General features: G+C 36.2%; 2 pseudogenes; one reads left to right on the top strand and one right to left on the bottom strand.

The window, feature by feature from the left end:
- Positions 1 to 598: 598 nt before the first annotated feature.
- LOC138808172 (U6 spliceosomal RNA) lies at positions 599 to 697 on the bottom strand (annotated as a pseudogene).
- Positions 698 to 18,025: 17,328 nt separating this feature from the next.
- LOC138808176 (U6 spliceosomal RNA) lies at positions 18,026 to 18,122 on the top strand (annotated as a pseudogene).
- Positions 18,123 to 21,615: the final 3,493 nt, after the last annotated feature.

Consider the following 21,615-nt stretch of genomic DNA (forward strand, 5'->3'; position numbering starts at 1 on the left):
TTTTTGTTGTTGTTGTCGGTCTCTTGGGGAGATTAAACGTTGGAACTCAAACTATCTTTTTGGTTTTGGAGAGCTGTGGCATTCCCCTACTTCCCCGTCACCGTCTTGGACCCCCTGGAGTTTTTGCTTTTTTTATTCAGAAATAATTTTAATTTATCTGTTGAAATGAGTACTAAAGAAACTAAAGATATTTCTGGTGCTTATGTGAAAAATTATACTTTAAAATATTCTGTATTCTGTTTGTATAATGCTCATAATCTATTTTATTCTTTCCTAGATATAAGACTTTGAATTTTACATTGTTTTATAATATATAGGTTCATTAATAAATGTGTCCTTTCAGATTGCATTCCATACCAAAACAGTTTAAGATTCCTTTTTTACTAGGTCCTTATAGTATATTTCTTTGGAATAAAATGACAATGTTGTCTAATTTTAAAGTTTTATAATGATTATGCTATATAAAGGCCTTTCTAAGGTGAAGATTTAATACACTGATGTCAAACTTTTATTTATATGAATTACATATATTGTTACACTTGTAATTTTGTAATCAACTTTTTAATAATTGTTTTTCATTTCTTGCGTCTGAAGAATGAAAAATCTGGAATAATTCACAGATTTTCATATCATCCTTTGCAATTGCCATGTTAATCTCTGTATTGGTGTAATTTGGGTACATGTGCTGCTGAAGCATGTAATGTCCTCTAAATTTAGGTAGTTAATGATGCAATATTTATACAGGATTATATCCTTGGGTGCCTGTTTGTAACAAGGAAACCTTATTGTTCCTAACAATGCTACTGATCTTATTTCCCTAAAATTCTGTGTATAATGGAAAATAATTATATTGTTCAGTTTGTAATTTTTTTGTCAATGACTATTTTAAATCTTTTTCATTTTAGTTTAATCATACATTGAAGCATTTTTAGCTAGGTCCAAAGGGGATGGCTTTTTCAAGTACTTATTTATACAACTGAGTTTGCTCTGTGTAGCTAACGGATTCAAAGTAAGCCTTGCTTAAGAGCTACTTCTAAACTTCTGCAGCTGAAATTTTCCCAAATGCGGTCTCATTGGCACAAACGTCTACCTGACACTTTACCCTTCTTCCATGTAGGATCAGACCAACCAGAATATCTTACCCTGATCGCGTAAATTGTCTTACTTGAACAAAATAAATCTTAGTTCCAAGGGATCATAGAAAAATGAATATTTCAGACAGAACTTTTCAGATTGGAAGGTTTTTATCAAAATATAATTGTTTATCATACCTACCATTTCAAAAGTAGCTAAAGCCAAGAAGGTGAAAAAATTGTTCATATGCATGATTACCTAATGTCCTGGCCTATCTACCTTCCAACCAGGCAGGAACTTAGACTACTGCCTTTCTATCACCAAATATTGTCATAGCTCCAGGAGAAGTCCATATGTTTCTCCTTGTTATTAGGCCTTAAATTGGTAATGTTTCCCCTTGCCTCCAGTCTGTAAATCTACAAAAGGTAAAGGTTTAAGTCTAACTCTATCAAACACTGAGGTAGAGATAATGGAAAAATACTTTAAATCAGAGTTGCTTTTGATACCCTAACCAAAACAGAACAATGCAAAACATGTGCCATTTTTTATATTATATATAGTTATATATTTTATATTTATATGTGCTGATTTTATATTTCACACAGTGAAACTTACTAGTATCAATTGATAATTTGACAAATAAAGTGATATTTATTTATTCCTATAAATATAATTGGAATATAAATAATTAGGTTTAGAATATATATTAGAATATAAAAAGTATCAATGCAATGTCTTCGGTATACACTTGCGATACCTTCTAATTGCTCATGGTCTTCTGAATTCACATTGTTAAAAATCAATGTTATTTTACTCTAATCTATAAGAGATTTTACTCTGATGCTCTGTTTATTGTTTTAACTCACTGGTCCCAAACTGTTTTTCTACATATTTCTGATGCATTCCTACATATTATACTCCAATTGTCCTAATATGATATCTAATCTTCTATAGACCCATGGGTCCTAATATCTTATGGCTTAGTTACCTGCATCATCAGATAACAGGGGCAAGACTTCTCAACTAGGCTTATGCAACATGCCAGCAGACAGTAACTGAAAATCCATCTCAATTTCTCATTTCTTATATTTCAGGGCTCCAATTCCTTGAGAAACAAGAATTAGCAGCAAGCAATTGTGTAATGTAAGGCAACTTAAAATGAAAGATGAAGTCTCAAAATGGAGAGAAATTACTGTATTTCAAACTGAATTTACAGATGACCAGCCCATATGAGTGAACAAGATCAGAAAGTGTCACAAGATTATTTTTAATACCCCTCCCCTAATGACTAACGTAATATTTCAGTCCAGCATTAGTCGGCCCAAAAAATAGTTCCTGGAAGGATAGATCCGTGATTGATCTACCATGGTCAGGAAAACGACTTAGAGGTTAAATGTAATTCAGCAAAACATTAATTGAGAAGATCGTTTGTGCTTCAAAACACTGGTACTTTAGTACAACTTCGTTCTCTTGTATAAAAATGTTGTCATTCTCAAACCAACCTACATTTAATCTCCTGAAAGTGTATTCCTTTTCAAATAAACTTTTTGAAATCACACTTACCAAAATAACATTTGATAAGTAGATGACACTTAGTGACATTACAAGTTTTTCAAGTGTAGGGAGCAAGTTACAATACAGTTGATTCATTTACCCAGCACTAATGTCAGACAGGTTCAACCATTCATTAAAGTCTAGAAATAGTACCACGCACCATTTGTGTTGCTCAGTAGGTGCCTTCCAGAAATTTGTTAAATAGGTCAGCCTCCCATATTTCAACCCTAAACATTAGCTAATAAAGTAAATTTCATCACTTAATAAGGGGCATTTTAAAAAGTCACAAATACTTGCCTTATCATATGCTGTTTTGTTTTCCCTCTGTCTAACACAGTAAGAAATATGTCTTTAAGTCTTGAATATGGGTACTCATTTGAGATGTGACAAAATATATCTTCTATTTCTATCATATACTTCTATAGTAGTATATGTTACTTTTCTTCTTTTTCCAAAACTTATATGTAGTAGAAAGTTTTATTCCATGTAAAATAAAATAATCACACATATTGTACAAAACCATTTATAAAAACTGGTAGTTAAGAATACATTCAAAGCCATTTTTAAACTTTCTTGTTGACTAATGATTAATCTTGAAATGGATGAGAATATAATCATGTATAGGTGTTTCAAGTCTCCAGTCTTGCAAATTGTTATTGCAGATGAATGAATTATGGAAATATAAGCTGACATTAGTTCAAGTATGTGCAGGACTGAAACTCCATGGAATGTATATAAACCTTTCAAATATTAACAGACAGTTTAACAGAATGACTATCAGGAAGTTGAAACCAGAGAGCCATAATAGTAAAGACATAGAATGAATGAAAAATGGAACAAGGGGCAAGTACAGCTAGAATACTCAATGTACACATTTGAGAAAGGAAGTGGTAAATCGGAAATAAATCTTGGAGAAGGGGTGGTTGAGAATGATAGAAGGTGTCACTGTGATCCAGGAGCAATGGATAATTAGGTGGACAAATTTAATTGTAAGACACTTGCACAACCTTTGGAAATTCAGTTAAAAAACACAAAAACACATAAAAATCACAACCAAACAGCAATCTGTAGGGAGTATGAATATGACCTCTCAAAAATTTTAAGCAGTTAATGGAGGAAAGTCTTAGTAAAAGCAAACAAAAATGTTCAAAGAGGATAGTTTGGCGTAGGGGAGGATTCTGAACAGATTTAAATAGATTATCTAAGGTTATAAATCACCTATATCTGCTGCAAATATTATCTTTCTGAACTTGATACTCCAGTCCTGAGCCACAATTGAGAGCTTGGAAATATGTAATGGAAGAAACAAGATGAAGAACCCATTACTCCACTGTAGAGAAAGCAATCCTCTATTTTTTCTCTCATCTCTCTTCACTACATTTTATTCATACTTTTAGGTCAATTCATTTTGAATTACATTTTCCTTCTTTATTCTGGCAAAGTAATTGGTCAAATAATTCACTAAAAGTTATTTGCCACTTTTTTTGATTATGCTGTTTAATTGACTAAGCAAGTCCATTAAATTTTCCTCTTGCATTTTGTTGCCATGAAACAACATCTATGTTAATGAGGACAAATCTAATGTAAAAATTGTATCCAGAAAACCAGTCCAAGAAACTGTGATTACAAATACTTGGCTAACTTTTTTTCTTTTTCCTTTACCTTGAAAGTCTTCTTGTGTCTAAATTGCCCAGAAAAATAGGTACTCCATCACTTTTTCTTTCAATCAATTCTAAACTCAAGGATATATTTTGCTAACAAGATGCTTAGAGGAAGCCAAAATATACTCCATTTTTATATTCTCACTTAAGACTCTCCTTAGATACCATATCAGGAACAGTGAAGTTTTTCTTTGCAAAACTTTTTCAATATATTATTTTTCTCTTGTTCTTGCATTTGCTCACCAAGATGTATGGAGAAGAATAGAGGTAAATCACCCATACCTTAGAAGACAGGTCTGTTACAAAAGGACAATGCTTCTGTGTCCTACTTCTATGTCCTCCTCTCAGCAATTTCCTGATTTCCAATTAAACACAGCTTCTTGGCTATTGAAGCCTCACCCACTGCTTCATCTTCATAGTTTCTCTTTTAAAACTCTTTTAAGGGTAGAGACCCAGCTATATACAACCAATCTGAAAAAGATCCCAAACCTCAAAATCTAAAGGAGTTTTATGACTCTTCAGGAGGACGATTGGGAGACCTAGGACCCCCCATGCCAATCGTTTGATCATCACATTCCTGCCTCGGTTTGTCCCCTTTCCTATTGGCCAATATTCGTCGCTGTAACTGATCTGGATATGACCAGGTGTCAGGAATGGTAGTGGTTAGAGCCCCGTTCTTTTTTTGTCTAGGAGACAACTCCTCTGCTACTTGCACTCTCAGCAATCACTGGCAACCCAATGACTCATATCCTTTTGCAGGTTTTGTACGTGTTCTTCCATTTATTGTTCTGGCTACTAATGACTCTCAGTTTTCCCAGGTTCAATTGATTCATCCGTGCACTAAAAGAGCAGTAGGATTGATCCTTGCAATCGGTGCGCAATCATCGCTACAGTGGCTTCAGCTACCACCGCCGCTATATTGCTGTCCCAAAGCGTGTCCACCGTGCAACAGATAAACCAGCTGATCCCTCAACTGTCATCCATAGAATTATAACATTTACAAGTTGCCAATCATCTTAAGGGAGGCCTCCTTGTGCTCCAACAACAAATAGACTTGCTCCAAGAACAGATTACGTTTCTTTGATTACAACAAGGAGGACTATGTAATGCTATGACTACTTCTGTCTGTCAGCTTTCCACTCCCGCACCCAATTTCACTGAACTTAGTAACTACATCAAAGTCCCTATGTCCCTTAAGTAGTTAAACTTCAACCAAAACCTGCTGCATGATGTTACCCACCTAAACCAGACCACCATTCAGCTTATTTCCGCTGTCTCCTTTTTAGAAGATGTGCTTAAAAAGTTACAACAATGGTTTTCGCCATCCTCTCTGGTCATCTGGGGAGGCCGTGCACTTGTAGGGCTTACTCTCTTAGGAATTATTAAATGCTTGCACTCCCGGCAAAAATGCCTCCAATGACGGGTCACCATAATGACGGTCCTTTTAAAAGAAAAGGGAAAATTTGTGGGTAGAGCCGGTCAGAACTGGTTGAGTCAGCTAGAGTAGCAGTTGAAGCACACTTCCTGCTCATAGAGACGGGACCCACAGGCACGTCTGCCTAGCTTTACAGCCATGAGCTGTCCATGCTCCCTACATGCCCCCAGGGGACCAATCAGTGCCTGTCACCAAGCAATGCCCATGATCAACTCCCCGCTAAGTAATTGGCTTGGAAGGACTCAGGAGGTTGGGAAAGCTGGGCCTATAAAATCCCAACCCTTGTGCAGAAATAAACCAGACCTGCTTAAGCCTGTTCTCCCAACGTGTGTTCCTTGAGTGCGTCGTTCACACTTACCTCCTGCCGGAGATCTAGCCCTACAATGTAGCAACGGGGGAGGCCTTATAGTCCTTCACCTTCATTAGACTTGAAGCTAAGAATCTGTGATTAGTTGGAAATCAGGCAAGAGCTAAGAGGAGGACAGAGAAACAGGACATAGGAGCATTGTCCTTTTGTAAAAGACACTGTCATCCATGGTATGGGTGATTCAACTCTATTCTTCTCCATACATCTTGTTGAACAAATGCAAGATGAAGAGAAAAAAATAATCTATTGAAATAATTTTGCAAAGAATAACTTCACTGTTCCTGATATGGTACCTAAGGAGAGTCTTAAGAGAGAAGATAAAAGTGCAGTATTCTTCTGTTTCCTCTAAGCATCTTGTTATCAAAATATCTTTGAGGTTATAAGTGATTGATCCAAAAATTGGCAGAGTACTTATTTTTGAGGGCACTTTAGACACAAGAAGACTTTCAAGGTAAAAGAAAAAAGAAAAATGTATAGGTAAATATTTGTGATCACAGATTCTTGGACTGGTATTTTGGGGACAAAGTTTTACATTAGAGATTGTCCTCATTAACATTGATGCTGGGTTTCTGTGGCAACCAAATGCAAGGAGGAAGTTTAATGGACTCGCTTGGACAAGAAAACAGCATGATAAAAAAATGGCTTATAATATTTAGTGAATTATTTTGACCAATTACTTTGCCAGAACAAAGAAGGAAATATTTAATTCAAATCACTTGAATTAAACTTATGAATAAAAGTAGTCAATATAAATTAGAGAAAACGTAGAAGACTGTTTCCTCTCCAATGGAGTAATGGGTTTTTGATCTTGTTTCTTCCATTCTATCTTCACAAGCTATCAAGTGTGGCTCAGGACTGGAATATCCAGTTCAGACCAAGAGAACTCGCAGAAGAAAATATTTGCAGCATATGTAGGTGATTTATAACCTTAAACAATCTATTTAAATCTGTTAAAAATTCTCCTCTATGGGCTGGGAAGGTGGCTCAGTGGTAGAGCGCTTGCCTTGCATGCCTGAGGCCCTGGGTTCGGTTCCTCAGCACCACATAAGCAAAAAGAAAAACAAAAAAAAAATTCTCCTCTACCCCAAATTGCTCATTTCGAACAGCTTTGTATGCTTTTCCCAAGATTGTCCTTCATTACCTATTTAAAATTTTGAGAGGTCATAATCATACTCTATAGAGACTGCTGTTTGGTTGTGCTTTTTGTGTGTTTTTGTTTTTTGTTGTGTTTTTTTCACTGAATTTCAAAAAGTTGTGAAAGTGTGTTACAAAAATGTCCATCTAATTGTCCAATGTTCCGGGATCAGAGTCATTCCTTCTATCATTCTCAACCAACCCCTTCTACAAGATTTATTTCCGATTTACCACTTCCTTTCTTACATGTGTATATTAAATATTCTAGCTGTACTTGCCCCTTGTTCCATTCTTCGTTCATTCTATAGCTTTATTATTATTCCTTTAATATTATTAATATTAATTCAATTTCCTGATAGTCATTCTGTTAAACTGTCTGTTAGTACTTTGAAAGGTTTATATACATTCCATGGAGTTTCAATTCTGCATATACTTGAACTGATGTCAGCTCATATTTCCATAATTCATTCATCTGAAGTAACAATTTGCAAAACTGGAGACATGAAGCACCTAGACATGATTTCATTGCCCTCCATTTGGAAGATTAATCTGTAGTCAACAAGAAAGTTTAAAAATGGCTTAGAATATATTCCTAAATACCAGTTTTTATAAATGGCTTTGTAGAGTGGTGTGTGATTATTTTATTTTACATGGGATAATATTTTCAACTACCTATAAGTATTGGCAAAAGAAGGAATCTAAAATTTACTACTGTAGAGGAAAATGATAGAAATAGAAGACAGATTGTATGTTTGTCAAATCTCTGATGAGTACCCATATTCAAGACTTAAAGTCATATTTCTTACTATATTAGACATATAGGGAAAACATAAAACACCATATGATAAGGCAACTATTCATGACTTTTTAAAATGTACTTATGTGATGAAATTTATTTATTAGCTAATGTTTTGGTTTGAAATATTGGAGGCTGATCTATTTAACAAATTTTCAAAGGCACCTACTGAAAAACACAAATGGTGGGGGGTACTATTCCTACACTTTAATGAATGGTTGAACCTGTTTGGCATTAGTGCTGGGTGAATAAATCAACTCTATTGAAACTTGCTCCCTACACTTGAAAGACTAGTAACCTCACTAAATATCATCACTTGTATAGTGTAATTTTGGCAAATGTGATTTTTAAAAGTTTATTTGAAAAAGAATATACTTTCAGCAGATTAAATGTAGGTTATCATTTGTTTGAGAATGACAACATTTTATACTACAGAACCAAGTTTACTGAAGTACCAGTGTTTTGAAGCACTAAGGATCTTCTCAATTAATGTTTTTTGAATTATATTTGACCTCTATTTCAAGTATTCCTAGCATTGGTAGACCAATTATGGATCTATCATTCAGGAACTATTTTTTTGCCTGCTGATACTGGACTGAAATCATTCATTAATCATTAGGAGAAGGGTATTACAAATAATCTTGTGACATTTGTGGTCTTTTTCACTCATATGGCATGGTCATCTGAAAACGGAAAGTTTGAATTACTGTATTTTCACATTTTGTGAATTCATCTTGCATTTTAAGTTGCCTTGCATTTCCCAATTGCTCACTGCTAATTCCTGCATTTCAAGGAATTGGGGCCCTGAAATATAAGAAATGAGAAATTGAGATGGGTCTTCAATTACTTTCTCTTGGCATGTTGCATGGGCATAGGTGGGAACTTCTGCCCTAGTTATCTGATGAGGCGGATAACTGGGACCTGGGATCCTAGGACCCATGGATCCTGTAGAAGAATAATACCTTTTAGACACCATATCAGCAAAATTTGAGTATAATCAGTAGGAATGCTTCAGAAATATGGAAAAGAGTTCCGGGAAGATGGCGGAGGAGAAGCGGGAATCTGAACAAGCTCTCGCATAGAAAGTAGTTTTAGAATTCCAGTGAACAGTCCTAAGCCAGAGAATCACACCAAGTGTGCCATCACAGGACAGAGAGTTAGACAAGAGAGGGGAAGCCAAGGAAACGCATCAGCTGCTGCTCCGGCGGCGGGGTCGCGGCGGCAACCACCGCCACGGAGTCATACCTGAGACACAGAGAGTCTGGACGAAGGAGCCAGACTCAGCGGACGAGCGGATCCTACTCAACACCAACAAGAACCGACAAGGAGCGAACATCTTCATCCTGCTGTTTGCAGACCAGAGACGACCCAGGATCCAAGACTCAGCGTGAGTACAAGCCCGACATCCTCACTCCTCAGGCAGCAGAGGAGGGAAGGCCACCCCTCCCCCCCCAGCACCGGTGATCTCCATCTTGGATACCGACAAAGCTCGGAGGAGCTGCTAGCTCCAGCTCAGGCCTTGGAATAAAACGAGTCATTTAGCAGGTCACAAGAACTTAACGGCGAAGTGACCTGCCAGACTCAGCTCCATCCAGGGAAAAGTCACCCAGCTCAGGCGCCAGCCATCGGAGTGCCTTGCCTCACTGGGTAACCAGAGCCAGAGGCTGCCCCTCCCTCTAGCAGCCACCACAATCAATTGAAAAACAGAAACCTTGAGAATGGCTCCAGGCTGGGCTCTGTGAGCTTTATCACAAAATAGCCCCAGGGAAAAGCTACTGTTTGTTGAAAGGCCTCAATTCTACCCAGAACCTAGCCTCATCACCACATCCCCCTCTTTTGTGACTCTCAAAGCAGACCACCCTCCCAGAAAACTAACCTGGGAGGGGGATCTCAAAATCTTGGGTAAAGCAGAGCATTTTTCTGCCTCTTCCAACCAACCGACTTAAGAAACAAATCAAGCCACAGGACCTCAAGCTGACCAGAGACTCCAACAAGAGACTGGTTGCAGACAAAAGGGAGATACAGGATTCTTCCCACTCCTCCCCCCCCAAAAAAAAAAAAATCAAAAGACTTTTTTTTCTTTTTTTTCTTTTTTTTTTCTTCTTCTTCTTCTTTTCTTTTTTTTGCTTGTTTTTTGTTTTTTGTTACCTTATATATATATATATATATATATATATATATATATATATATATATATATATAAATATTTTTCCCTTCTAAAACTTTTATTAATCTTTAATTTTTGCCTCTTCTGAAAAAATAATTGTTTTCCAGTAACTTTTTTTTTCTCATCTTATAATTTTTATTTTAGGAATACGTGAATGAGAGTTTTCCTTTCTTTTCTTGTCTTCTTTCTCTTTTTCTTTCTTTCTTAATTATCTTTTTGTTTTTTATCTAGCTCTACTGAACTTCTGATCTTTTCTTCTCCCTTTCCCATCCTTAAAGATTTTCACATCTCCTCTATGTCCCTCCCCTTCTCTGAACATATTCACATTCCTCTCTAAATAGACGGTCTTTTAACCTCTATAATAACATTAATTTTTACGTTTCTATTCTTTTTCTGGTCTCTCTTTATTCCCCTTTCCGTCTCTTCTTTTTCTCTCTCTCTCTACTTGCATCCTACCCAACCCATTCCCTGCACTGTGATTAGGACATAGTAACTCACCCTGTGCCTCCCCACACCAATCTATTCCCATTTTTTACCCACATCTCTCCCTAATCCTAATAATTTCTGGTTTTCCAAATTCTTTTCTGCGGTTCGAAGTCCTTTAACATATAGTCGTTTGATGTTGAATAGATGTATCTGTTGAACTAGATTGTATCTGTAGACTATTGACTGTACAAATGCAAACTTTGGTTGATGGTTGCCTGAAGATAGTGTTCTAGCACAAAACTGGTGCAATTTTATCTCAAATGGGCCGAGTAAGCCGGAAAAACACAAGAAAAATGGCAAATTCGGGTATCTCAATTCCCAACCTTGATAATCAGGGATTAGAACAGATAAAGAATAATCCAGAGGAGAGTTCCCAAATAGCTCTACAAACACTAATAGCAAACATGATAAATGAGAAGTTTGACAATGTACAAAGGACTCTGTATGAGCGTGATAGGGAGAGAGAGGAGGCATCCCAGAAGTTTATACAGGAATATCATAAGCGTGAGGAAGCTTCTCAAAAACTGATACAGGATTTGCGTGAACAACTTGAGAATACTCAAAGAGAAAGGGAGGAATGGCGTGAGCAGGCAGAGAACACTCAAAGAGAACTGCAGGAATCCCACAGAAGGGAGGAAACTAATCAAAGAGTAATTCACGAATTAAGAGACCAGGTAGAGAATACACAAAGATCACTAAAGGCATTCATGGAATCCATTAACAAAGAGCTGAAGGAAGTCAGGGAGACCACAAAGGGAATGCTGAATGGAACCCAACAGAAGGAATGGCAGTCCAAAGAAACCATAACCAATCAACTAAGTGATTTGAGAACAAACACTGAACACCAAATTAAGGAAGTAAAGAAATTCATACAAGACCTAAAACAGAGCTTCAACAAAGAACTTGAAGCCATCAAAGCTGACCAATTAGAAGGAAAGGAGATAAAAAACAAAGTAGAGAGTCTTGACAGCAGGTTAGACCATGCAGAAGATCGAATCTCAGGGATTGAAGACAGCCTAGATATTATAGAGAAAGAACATACAACCATCCAAAACAAGTCCAAGAAATATGATAGGTCTATCCAAAACCTGGAAGACACCATCAGAAGGCCCAATCTAAGGATAATGGGTGTAGAGGAGCACCTAGAAACAGAAGTTAATGGTCTAGGAAATTTGTTTAACAGGATCCTAGCAGAGAACGTCCCAAACATACAAAAAGATAGGCCTATTCAGATACAAGAAGCTTTTAGAACCCCAAATAGACCAGACCAGAATAGGACATCCCACTGTCACATTATAATCCACACAGGATCAACCCAGACCAAGGAAAAGATCCTTAAAGCTGTCAAGGAGAAAAGGTTAATCACCTATAAAGGGAAACCAATTAGAATTACCTCAGATTTCTCAGCAGAGAAAATCAAAGCAAGAAGAGCCTGGAATGACGTATGCCATGCCCTAAAAACAAACAACTATCAACCAAGAATACTGTACCCAGCTAAACTCTCCTTCATAACTGAAGGCCAAATAAAAACCTTCCATAGCAAAGAAAAATTGAAACAATACATCTCCACCAAACCAGCCCTACAAAAGATTCTTAAAGATGTCCTACACATAGAAAACCAACAAGAACGCAACAAAGGCCAAGAAACTGCACCCAAACTGAGAATCCAAGAACCTTAGGAAGAACCCAGCTTTCACAGCCCCCAAGAAGGTGGATAACATGGCAGGAACTCCCAAATACCTCTCAGTCCTATCTCTTAACTTTAACGGACTGAACTCTCCAATTAAGCAACATAGACTGTCTAATTGGATTAAAAAACAAGACCCTTCTATCTGCTGCCTGCAGGAGTCACATCTTGCCCGTAAAAACAAACATATTTTCAAGGTTAAAGGCTGGAACAAAATCTACCAAGCAAACGGCCCTCATAAACAGGGGGGAGTTGCAATCCTAATATCAGATAAAATAGACTTCAAATTAAAATTCGTGAGAAGAGATAAAGAAGGTCGCTACATACTAATTAAAGGATCTCTCCTTCAGGAGGATATTACAATTCTAAATACCTATTCGCCAAACAATGGAGCACCCAAATTTATCAAAGAAACACTACTTTCCCTCAAATCCCATATAGATCCAAAGACATTAATTGTTGGGGATTTTAACACACCACTCTCCCCACTAGATAGATCAACTCGGCAAAAACTCAACAGAGAAACCGCAGATCTAAACAGCTGCATAGATCAACTAGACTTAACAGACATTTACCGAACATTTCACCCAGCAGCATCAGAATACACATTCTTCTCAGCAGCACATGGAACGTTTTCTAAAATAGATCACATTTTAGGCCACAAAGCAAACTTGTCTAAATTCAGAAACATTGAAGGTATACCCTGCATTCTCTCTGACCACAAGGGAATAAAATTAGAACTCAACACCAAAAGCCACCAAAGAAAGTCCGGTATCACATGGAGGCTGAACAACACACTGCTGAACCATGAGTGGGTCATGGAAGAGATTAGAAAGGAAATTCAAATGTTCATGCTGTTCAACAAAAATGAACACACAAATTACCAGCTCCTCTGGGACACAGCAAAGGCAGTACTTCGAGGCAAGTTTATAGCTCTGAGCTCCTACATCAACAAATTGGAGAGATCAGAAACTAGCAATTTAATGACACATCTAAACCTCCTTGAAAAAGAGCAGCAAGATAAACCCCAATCCAGTAGACGGAAAGAAATAATCAAAATTAAATCAGAATTAAATGAATTAGAATCAAAAAAAACTATAGAAAGAATCAACAAAACAAAGAGTTGGTTCTTCGAAAAACTTAACAAAATTGACAGACCCTTAGCAAACCTTATCAGAAAAAGGAGAGAACACACCCAAATTAATAAACTCAGAGATGAGAATGGAAACATCACCAAGGAAACAACCAAGATACAGAACATTATAAGGGAATACTTCTCAAAACTTTATGCTAATAAGTTTGAGAACTTGACAGAAATGGACTTTTTCCTAGCAAATATTGACATGCCAAAACTAAACCAAGATGAGTTAAACCAGCTTAACAGGCCCATATCAAGCATTGAAATAGAAACAGCAATAAGAGACCTCCCAGCTAAGAAAAGTCCAGGACCAAATGGTTTTACAGCGGAATTTTACAAGGCCTTCAAAGCAGAGCTCACACCAATACTCCTCCAACTCTTCAATGAAATTGAAAGAGAAAGCTCACTACCGAACACATTCTATGAAGCCATCATAACCCTCATCCCAAAACCAGGCAGGGACTCATCAAAGAGAGAGAACTATAGACCCATTTCTTTGATGAACATTGATGCAAAACTTCTCAACAAAATTTTGGCCAATCGACTTCAACAATTCATCCAAAAAATCATACACCATGATCAAACAGGATTCATTTCAGGGATGCAAAGCTGGTTCAATATACGCAAATCAATTAATATTATTCATCACATCAACAGGATCGAGAATAAGAACCACATAGTTATCTCAATAGATGCAGAAAAAGCATTTGACAAGATCCAACACCCCTTTATGATGAAGGTTCTGGAAAAATTAGGAATCCATGGAACATTCCTCAATACAATAAAGGCTGTATATGACAAACCTACAGCCAGCATTATACTCAATGGTGAAAAACTAAAGCCATTTCCTCTTAACTCAGGAACAAGACAAGGATGCCCAGTCTCTCCACTTCTCTTCAATCTAGTATTAGAATGCCTAACTACAGCAATAAGACAAGATGCAGACATAAAGGGGATCCAAATAGGGAAAGAAGAAATAAAACACTCCCTCTTTGCAGATGAAATGATCTTGTATTTAAAGAATCCCATAGACTCCACTCCCAAATTACTCAAGCTGATTCAAAACTTTGGCAAAGTAGCAGGGTATAAAATTAACCCCCCAAAATCAATGGCTTTTCTATATGCCAACAATGAGAAAAGTGTGGCTGAAATTAGGAAAGCAACTCCATTTGTAATAGCCCCACAAAAAGTAAAATACCTAGGAATTAACTTAACCAAAGAAGTGAAGGACCTCTATGATGAAAACTTTAAAATCTTGAAAAAGGAAATCAACACAGAACTTAAAATATGGCAAAACCTCCCATGCTCCTGGATTGGCAAGATTAACATCATGAAAATGGCAATACTTCCCAAGGCTATCTACAAATTCAACGCGATACCTATCAAAATTCCACCCTCATTCTTCAAGGAAATAGAGGAGGCAATCCAAAACTTCATATGGAACAATAAAAGACCCCTAATAACAAAAACGCTCCTCAACGGAAAGAACACTGCTGGAGGAATATCAATACCAAATTTCAAACTCTACTATAAAGCCATAGTAATCAAAACAGCTTGGTATTGGCATAAGAACAGACCTCAGGACCAATGGAATAGATTTGAAAACCCAGAAATGAACCTACAGACCTATAGCCATCTAATCTTCGATAAGGAAGCTAAAACAATAGAATGGAAGAAAGACAGCCTCTTCAGTAAATGGTGCTGGCAAAATTGGTTAACTACATGTAGAAAACTAAAGCTAGATCCTTATATATCACCCTGCACCAGAATCAACTCCAAATGGATCAAAGACCTTGAACTCAAAGCAGACACTCTGAAAACATTACAGGATGGAATAGGAGAAACCCTAGGTCTCCTTGGCTCAGGTCGAAATTTTCTGAATAGAGACCCGGAAGCACAACAAATCAAAGAAAGGTTGGACAAATGGGATTGCATAAGATTGCAGAGCTTCTGCAGGGCAAATGACATAGCTGGCAAGATCAATAGAAAGCCCACCGATTGGGAGAAGATCTTTACTAGCCATACAACGGACAAGGGTCTCATATCTAAAATATACTTGGAACTCAAAAAATTAAACCACCCAACAAGAAATCCTCAAAGAAACAACTGCCCAATAAATAAGTGGGCGAAAGACTTAAAGAGAAGCTTCTCTGAAGAAGAAAGAAGGATGGCCAATAGACACATGAAGAAATGTTCAACATCCCTAGCCATAAAAGAAATGCAAATCAAAACAACATTGAGATTTCACCTCACTCCAGTTAGAACAGCAAAAATCAAGAACTCTAACAACAACAGATGCTGGAGGGGATGTGGACAGAAAGGAACCTTACTTCATTGTTGGTGGGAATTTAAACTTGTTCAACCACTTTGGAAAGCAGTATGGAGGTTCCTCAAAAGACTTCACATAGATCTCCCCTATGATCCACCAATCCCACTTTTGGGCATTTACCCAAATGTTTACAAACAAGAGCACACTAAAGCTACCACCACAACTATGTTTATTGCAGCATTATTTACCATAGCTAAGACATGGAACCAACCCAGATGCCCCTCAGTAGATGAATGGATCAAGAAAATGTGGTATATATACACAATGGAATTCTATGCCTCCATCAGAAAGAATGACATTTCCCCATTTGTTAGGAAATGGAAAGGTTTGGAAAAAATTATATTAAGTGAAGTAAGCCATGCCCAAAGAAGCATAGGACCCATGGTTTCCCTTATTTGCAATATCTGGTATAGGTATGAGTCAAGCGGAAAAGGTCAGATAATGTGATGTTAGGAAAATGAACCCTTAAATATGTATTTTAATGTTTTCATTTCTTTCATGCATGTGTTTCTAACGCATTTATAAGATTATTTCTTTGTTGCTTTGTATGTCCCTCCCCCACAGTGTAACCCCCGCTTTCACTATATTTGATGTCAGTATAACATGTGGAGGAGATGGGGACAAACAAGTCGTTTAAGGATTCAGGTGGACCTGTTGCAACAATGAGAAGTACAAAATGTCATGTCAAAACCAGCTTTACAATGTCGGTGTGGGGGGGGAGGGGGGTATAATTGGGTGGGGGGAGGGGGGTAAAATTGGGTGGGGGGAGGGGGGAGGCGGGGAAGGGAAGTGAAGGGTAAACAAAGGAGGAGGCTGCAATGCTTGGTAAGAAATGTATGAATTATCCTGCCCATGTAATTGTAGCCCCTCTGTACAGTATGTTCTCAAATAAAATAAAATACAATTAAAAAAAAAAAGTAATATGGAGAAAAACAATTTGGGACCAGCGAGTTAAAACAATAAACAGAGCAGCAGAGTAAAATCCCTTATAGATTAGAGGAAAACAACATTTTTTTTTTACCATGTGAATTCAGAAGACCAAGAACACTTAGAAAGTATCACAAGTTTATACCGAAAACCTTGCATTGATACTTTTTATATTCTAATATATATTCTACTCCTGATTATTTATATTCCAATCTATTTATTGGAATAATATAAATTAATTTATCAAATTATCAATTAATTCTAGTAAGATCCACTGTGTGAAATATAAAATCAACACATATACGTATAAAATATATAATTATCTATAAGAAAAAGTTTTGCATTGTTCTGTTGTGGTTAGGGAATCAAAGGCAACTGTTTTAAAGCATTATTCCATTACCTCTACCTCATTGTTTGGTAGAATTAGAACTAAAGCTTTACCATTCGGGGATGTACAGCTTAGAGGCAAGAGGAAACACTGTGATTAAAAAACTACTAATTTAAGGCCTAATAACGAGGAGAAACATATGGACTTCTCCTGGAGCTATGGAATATATTTGGTGATAGAAAATCAGTGGTGTAACTTCCTGCCTGGTTGGATGGTAGTCAGGCCAGGACATTAGGTAATCATGCATATGAACAATATTTTCACCTTCTTGGCTTTAGTTACTTTTGAAATGGTAGGGTGTAATAAGCAGTTATATTTTGAAAAAATACCTTCTAGTCCGAACAGTTCTGTCTGAACTGTTCGTCTCTCTATAATCCCTTGTAATTAAGATTATTTTTGCTCCAGTAAGACAATATATGCTGTCAGGGTAAGACATTCTGGTTGGGCTGTTCCTACATGAAGCAAGGGTAAAAGGTCAAGGAGACATTTGTGCCAGCAAGACCTCATTTGGGAAATTTTAAGCTGCAGAAGTTTAGAAGTAGCTCTAAGCAAGGCTTACTTTGAATCCATTAGCTCAACAAAGCTAAATCAGTTAATAAACAAGTACTTGAAAATCCATCACCTTTGCACCTATCTATAAAGGCTTCAAAGTATGATCAAATTTCAAATGAAAAAGACTTAAAGTAGTCATTTACAAAAACTTGCAAATGTGAGCAATCGAACAAACAACATAAGTTTTTTCCACCATACACAGAATTTTACAGAAATAAGATGAATAACAATTTTGGGAACAATAAGGTTTCCTTGTTACAAATAGGCAACCAAGGATATATGCCTGTCTTAAGATTGCATCATTAATTACTTAAGTTTATAGGATACTACATGCTTCAGCAGCACGTCTAACCGAATTACAATACAGAGATTTATATGGCTCTTGCACAAGGATGATATGAAAATTTGTGAAGTATTCCATATTTTTCATTATTCAGATGCAAGAAATGAAAAACAGTTATTCAAAAGTTGATTACAAATATACAAGAGTAATAATATGTGTAATTCATAGAAATAAAAGTTAATTTGACATCAGTGTATTCAATCTTCACCGTTTTAGAAAGGCCTTTACATAGCATAACCTTTATAAAACTTTTGAAATAAGATAACATTGTCATTTTATCCCAAAGAAATAAAATTCTATAAGGACCTAGGAATTAAAAGAATCTTAAAATGTTTCTATATGGAATGCAATCTGAAAGAACACATGTATTAATGAACGTATGGATTATAAAACAATGTCGAATTCAAAGTATTATATATAGGAGCGAATGAAATATATTATGGACATTATACAAACAGAATACTAAATATTTTAAAATATACTTTTTCAGACAAGCACCAGAAATATCTTTAGTTTCTGTACTACTCATTTCAACAGATAAGTTAAAATTATTTCTGATTTAAAAAATCACAAACTCTATAGAAATCATTATAGATGTATACAAACAACTCGAATATATTTTGACATCAATGTCAGGCAATTCACTTGGAAGAATACCATGGAATACATGAATTTTTAAAGTAAGGTATTGCTGTTGCTTTGTATTGTGAAAATATTTTCTATGGACACATAGGATGGACTGGCAATTTTGAAATTTAAGAAACTTAACTGATCCATTAGGACTTAGGAGAACAATTTGTACAGCTTTCCACAACTTCAAAGAGGTAGTGATACATACTTATCCTTTTGGCAATATCAAATGCATTTTCTTCCAAGTTGTGCTTCAGACCTGGCTTGATATAATGGTTCAACAGAAGGAGATCCAGCGTATCTTTGCTATATCTATTCCCAGCAGCAAGATGCAGGGGGTCAAGAGGCCTTTAACTTGGCCATTGGTATCTGCATCATGATGAAATAAAGAAGCCACTCTGTTATTATTCCATGTATAAGTACTGTGCAGGGATGTCCAGCCATTCGCAGTTATTACATGAATATCTGCCTTGAGCCACCAACTCATGGACAATATCTAAGTGTCCACTGTAGGCGTCTCGATGAAGAGGGGTATACTCATCGTCATCCCTAGTAATCACATGAGTGGCCTTTTTGGAAAATAGTCTCTGCACTGTAGTAAGGCGATTATTTTCAGCAGAACAAAGAAGAAATTTGCTTGGATACTATTTCATTTTTTTCTTGCAATTGATACCATTTCTCACTTTTTCATCTTGTTCCTCAACTTCATCAGAATTGCCTAACCAGAGACTTTGAGTGCCAATGAGAATGAGCTCTCCATGTATTTCCCCAATAGTTCACATTGGATGAAATGGTCAGAAAAATCTGGTGAATTTTCTGCATCTGTTTTTTTCACTATTATTTATTTTCTCTTTTTTCATTTTTACTATTCTAAATTATTCGAACTGGAGAGTAGGGAATTGGTAGAGAGCAGAGGAAAGATTTTCCTCCGTATTTAAAGGTACAGACTGAAAATGAGGACCAGTGTTTTCTTCTTGTGCAGCTTATTCTAAGAATGAGAAAACAGGAAATAATGTATTCTATGTAAATGAATTGGGATATGGCAGAGCAGAAAGTGAAATGATGCAACCAAAAATATAAAAGCAAAATAAATTAGGATAATTGTGGAGCAATCATATTACCTATGAGAACGATGAAAGGGAGAGAGGGAGAGACAGATGTGCAATGATCTAGCTAGCCACAAAATCCATCCCTCTCATCAAATTATAGAGCAAATAAATTCATTTTTTAAAAGAGATGGAAATAGAATTTAAGATCAGATATCTCCATTGTTTTTAATTATATTCTTATTATCTTAAATACTTGTATAAGGGAATTTTCATTCAACATATCAGTTTTCTAAGTAAAATGGATCTTTATATAACTTTTCCACACCCTTCCAAACCTCGCCCCACTTTAATTTTTTCTAGTTTCATACTATCTGCATTGAATATTATACCTTCACTCTCTTCCTCCATATCTCTTTTTATTCCTTCCTTTTGACTTCCACTCACATATTCCAAGTGATAGTTTCCTGGTATTCATTTTGTTGGAGTAAAGTTCAATTTTATAAGAAATTACACCTTTGAAATACTCCTCTGCAAATAGCACGCTTTGGTTAATATTTTTGTGTAAACTTGTATAAATTTCTAGCTTCCAAATATGGCTCTGACTTAGTTCCATTAATATATTTTTAGATCTATCCTTTTCGTTGCAAATAATGTAAGAGTCTTCAAAATGGATGGGTTCAATCCAATTGTGTATATGTGCCACACTTTCTCTAATCATCACTCTGCCAAAGGGCATCTGGGCTGTTTCCTTAACTTGGCTACGGTGAATAGTGCAGCAGTGGACATGATTGTGAAAGTGATTTTACTGTTACATTTTGGAATAATTCATCACTTCCTTTGTGGGAGCAATACTCTATCCAGTTACCCAGAATAAGAACATCCTTCCCTTCATCTTCATCACATTGAATTGCAAGTCCTCAAAAACACACTTACCCCTACAGGTCTCAATAAGCTAAAACACCACTGTGCCCATATTCTTTCAAAACATTTTTCTCATAATTGTACATATAATTTAGTGAGAACCTTCTATGTACTTTCCTAATGTGGGAATGAGGGACATGACAGAGTAAACGTAAGAAATATGCAACTTAATTAGCTATTATCATATTTAAAATCATGTTCAGCTCTAATTCATAGCCTCACATAATATTATTTTAATCTTTATTTGATTACTTCATCTAACCCGTAAATTATATCAGGTGAGTTAAAAGCAAAGGCAAAAAGTGTGGTTTTATTTTGACACTCATGTGTGAGGTTGCACAACATGGGCAAATAGATGGATTGGAATTAATAGCTCTTATCCATTTTGTTAACGTAGAGATGATTTTCCCAACCTGATTCTTGAATTCGTATTCCATTCAACAACAAGAAACATGTGATAATTTCCTTTGTTTTGCTCCTTATTAAATTTTTTCCATTTTATTTTATAATGGATGATTTCATAAATGTACTGTAGATACAAAAATATGTTAAAATATTTCTATCCATATGCATTGATATATACATACTCACATATATTATGCAGGTTATAATGATAATGTATAATTTCAGTAACTGTACAATTTACTAAATTATTAAAACTATCGACAGCTCATGCCTGGCATCCTGGTTACTCGGGAGGCTGAGATCTGACAATCATTGTTTGAAGCCATCCTGGGCAAGAATGTCCAGGAGCCTCTTATCACCAAACAACCAACAGAAAATCAGAATTGGAACTGTGGTTCAAATAGTATAGCGGTAGCCTTGAGAGAAAAATCTCAGGGACATCATCCAGGTTCTTAGTTTAAGAAGTACAATCTACCCAAATAAAATCTATTTAATTTACACCTGTGTAATTAAAGTATTTCCATCACCCAAATGCACAACCATGCTCATTTGCAAGGTAACTCTGTTTTGTG

The sequence above is a fragment of the Dipodomys merriami genome, unplaced genomic scaffold (assembly GCF_024711535.1).
Source record: "Dipodomys merriami isolate MVZ:Mamm:240054 unplaced genomic scaffold, mDipMer1.0.p SCAF_445, whole genome shotgun sequence".
Taxonomy (NCBI): Eukaryota; Metazoa; Chordata; class Mammalia; order Rodentia; family Heteromyidae; genus Dipodomys; species Dipodomys merriami.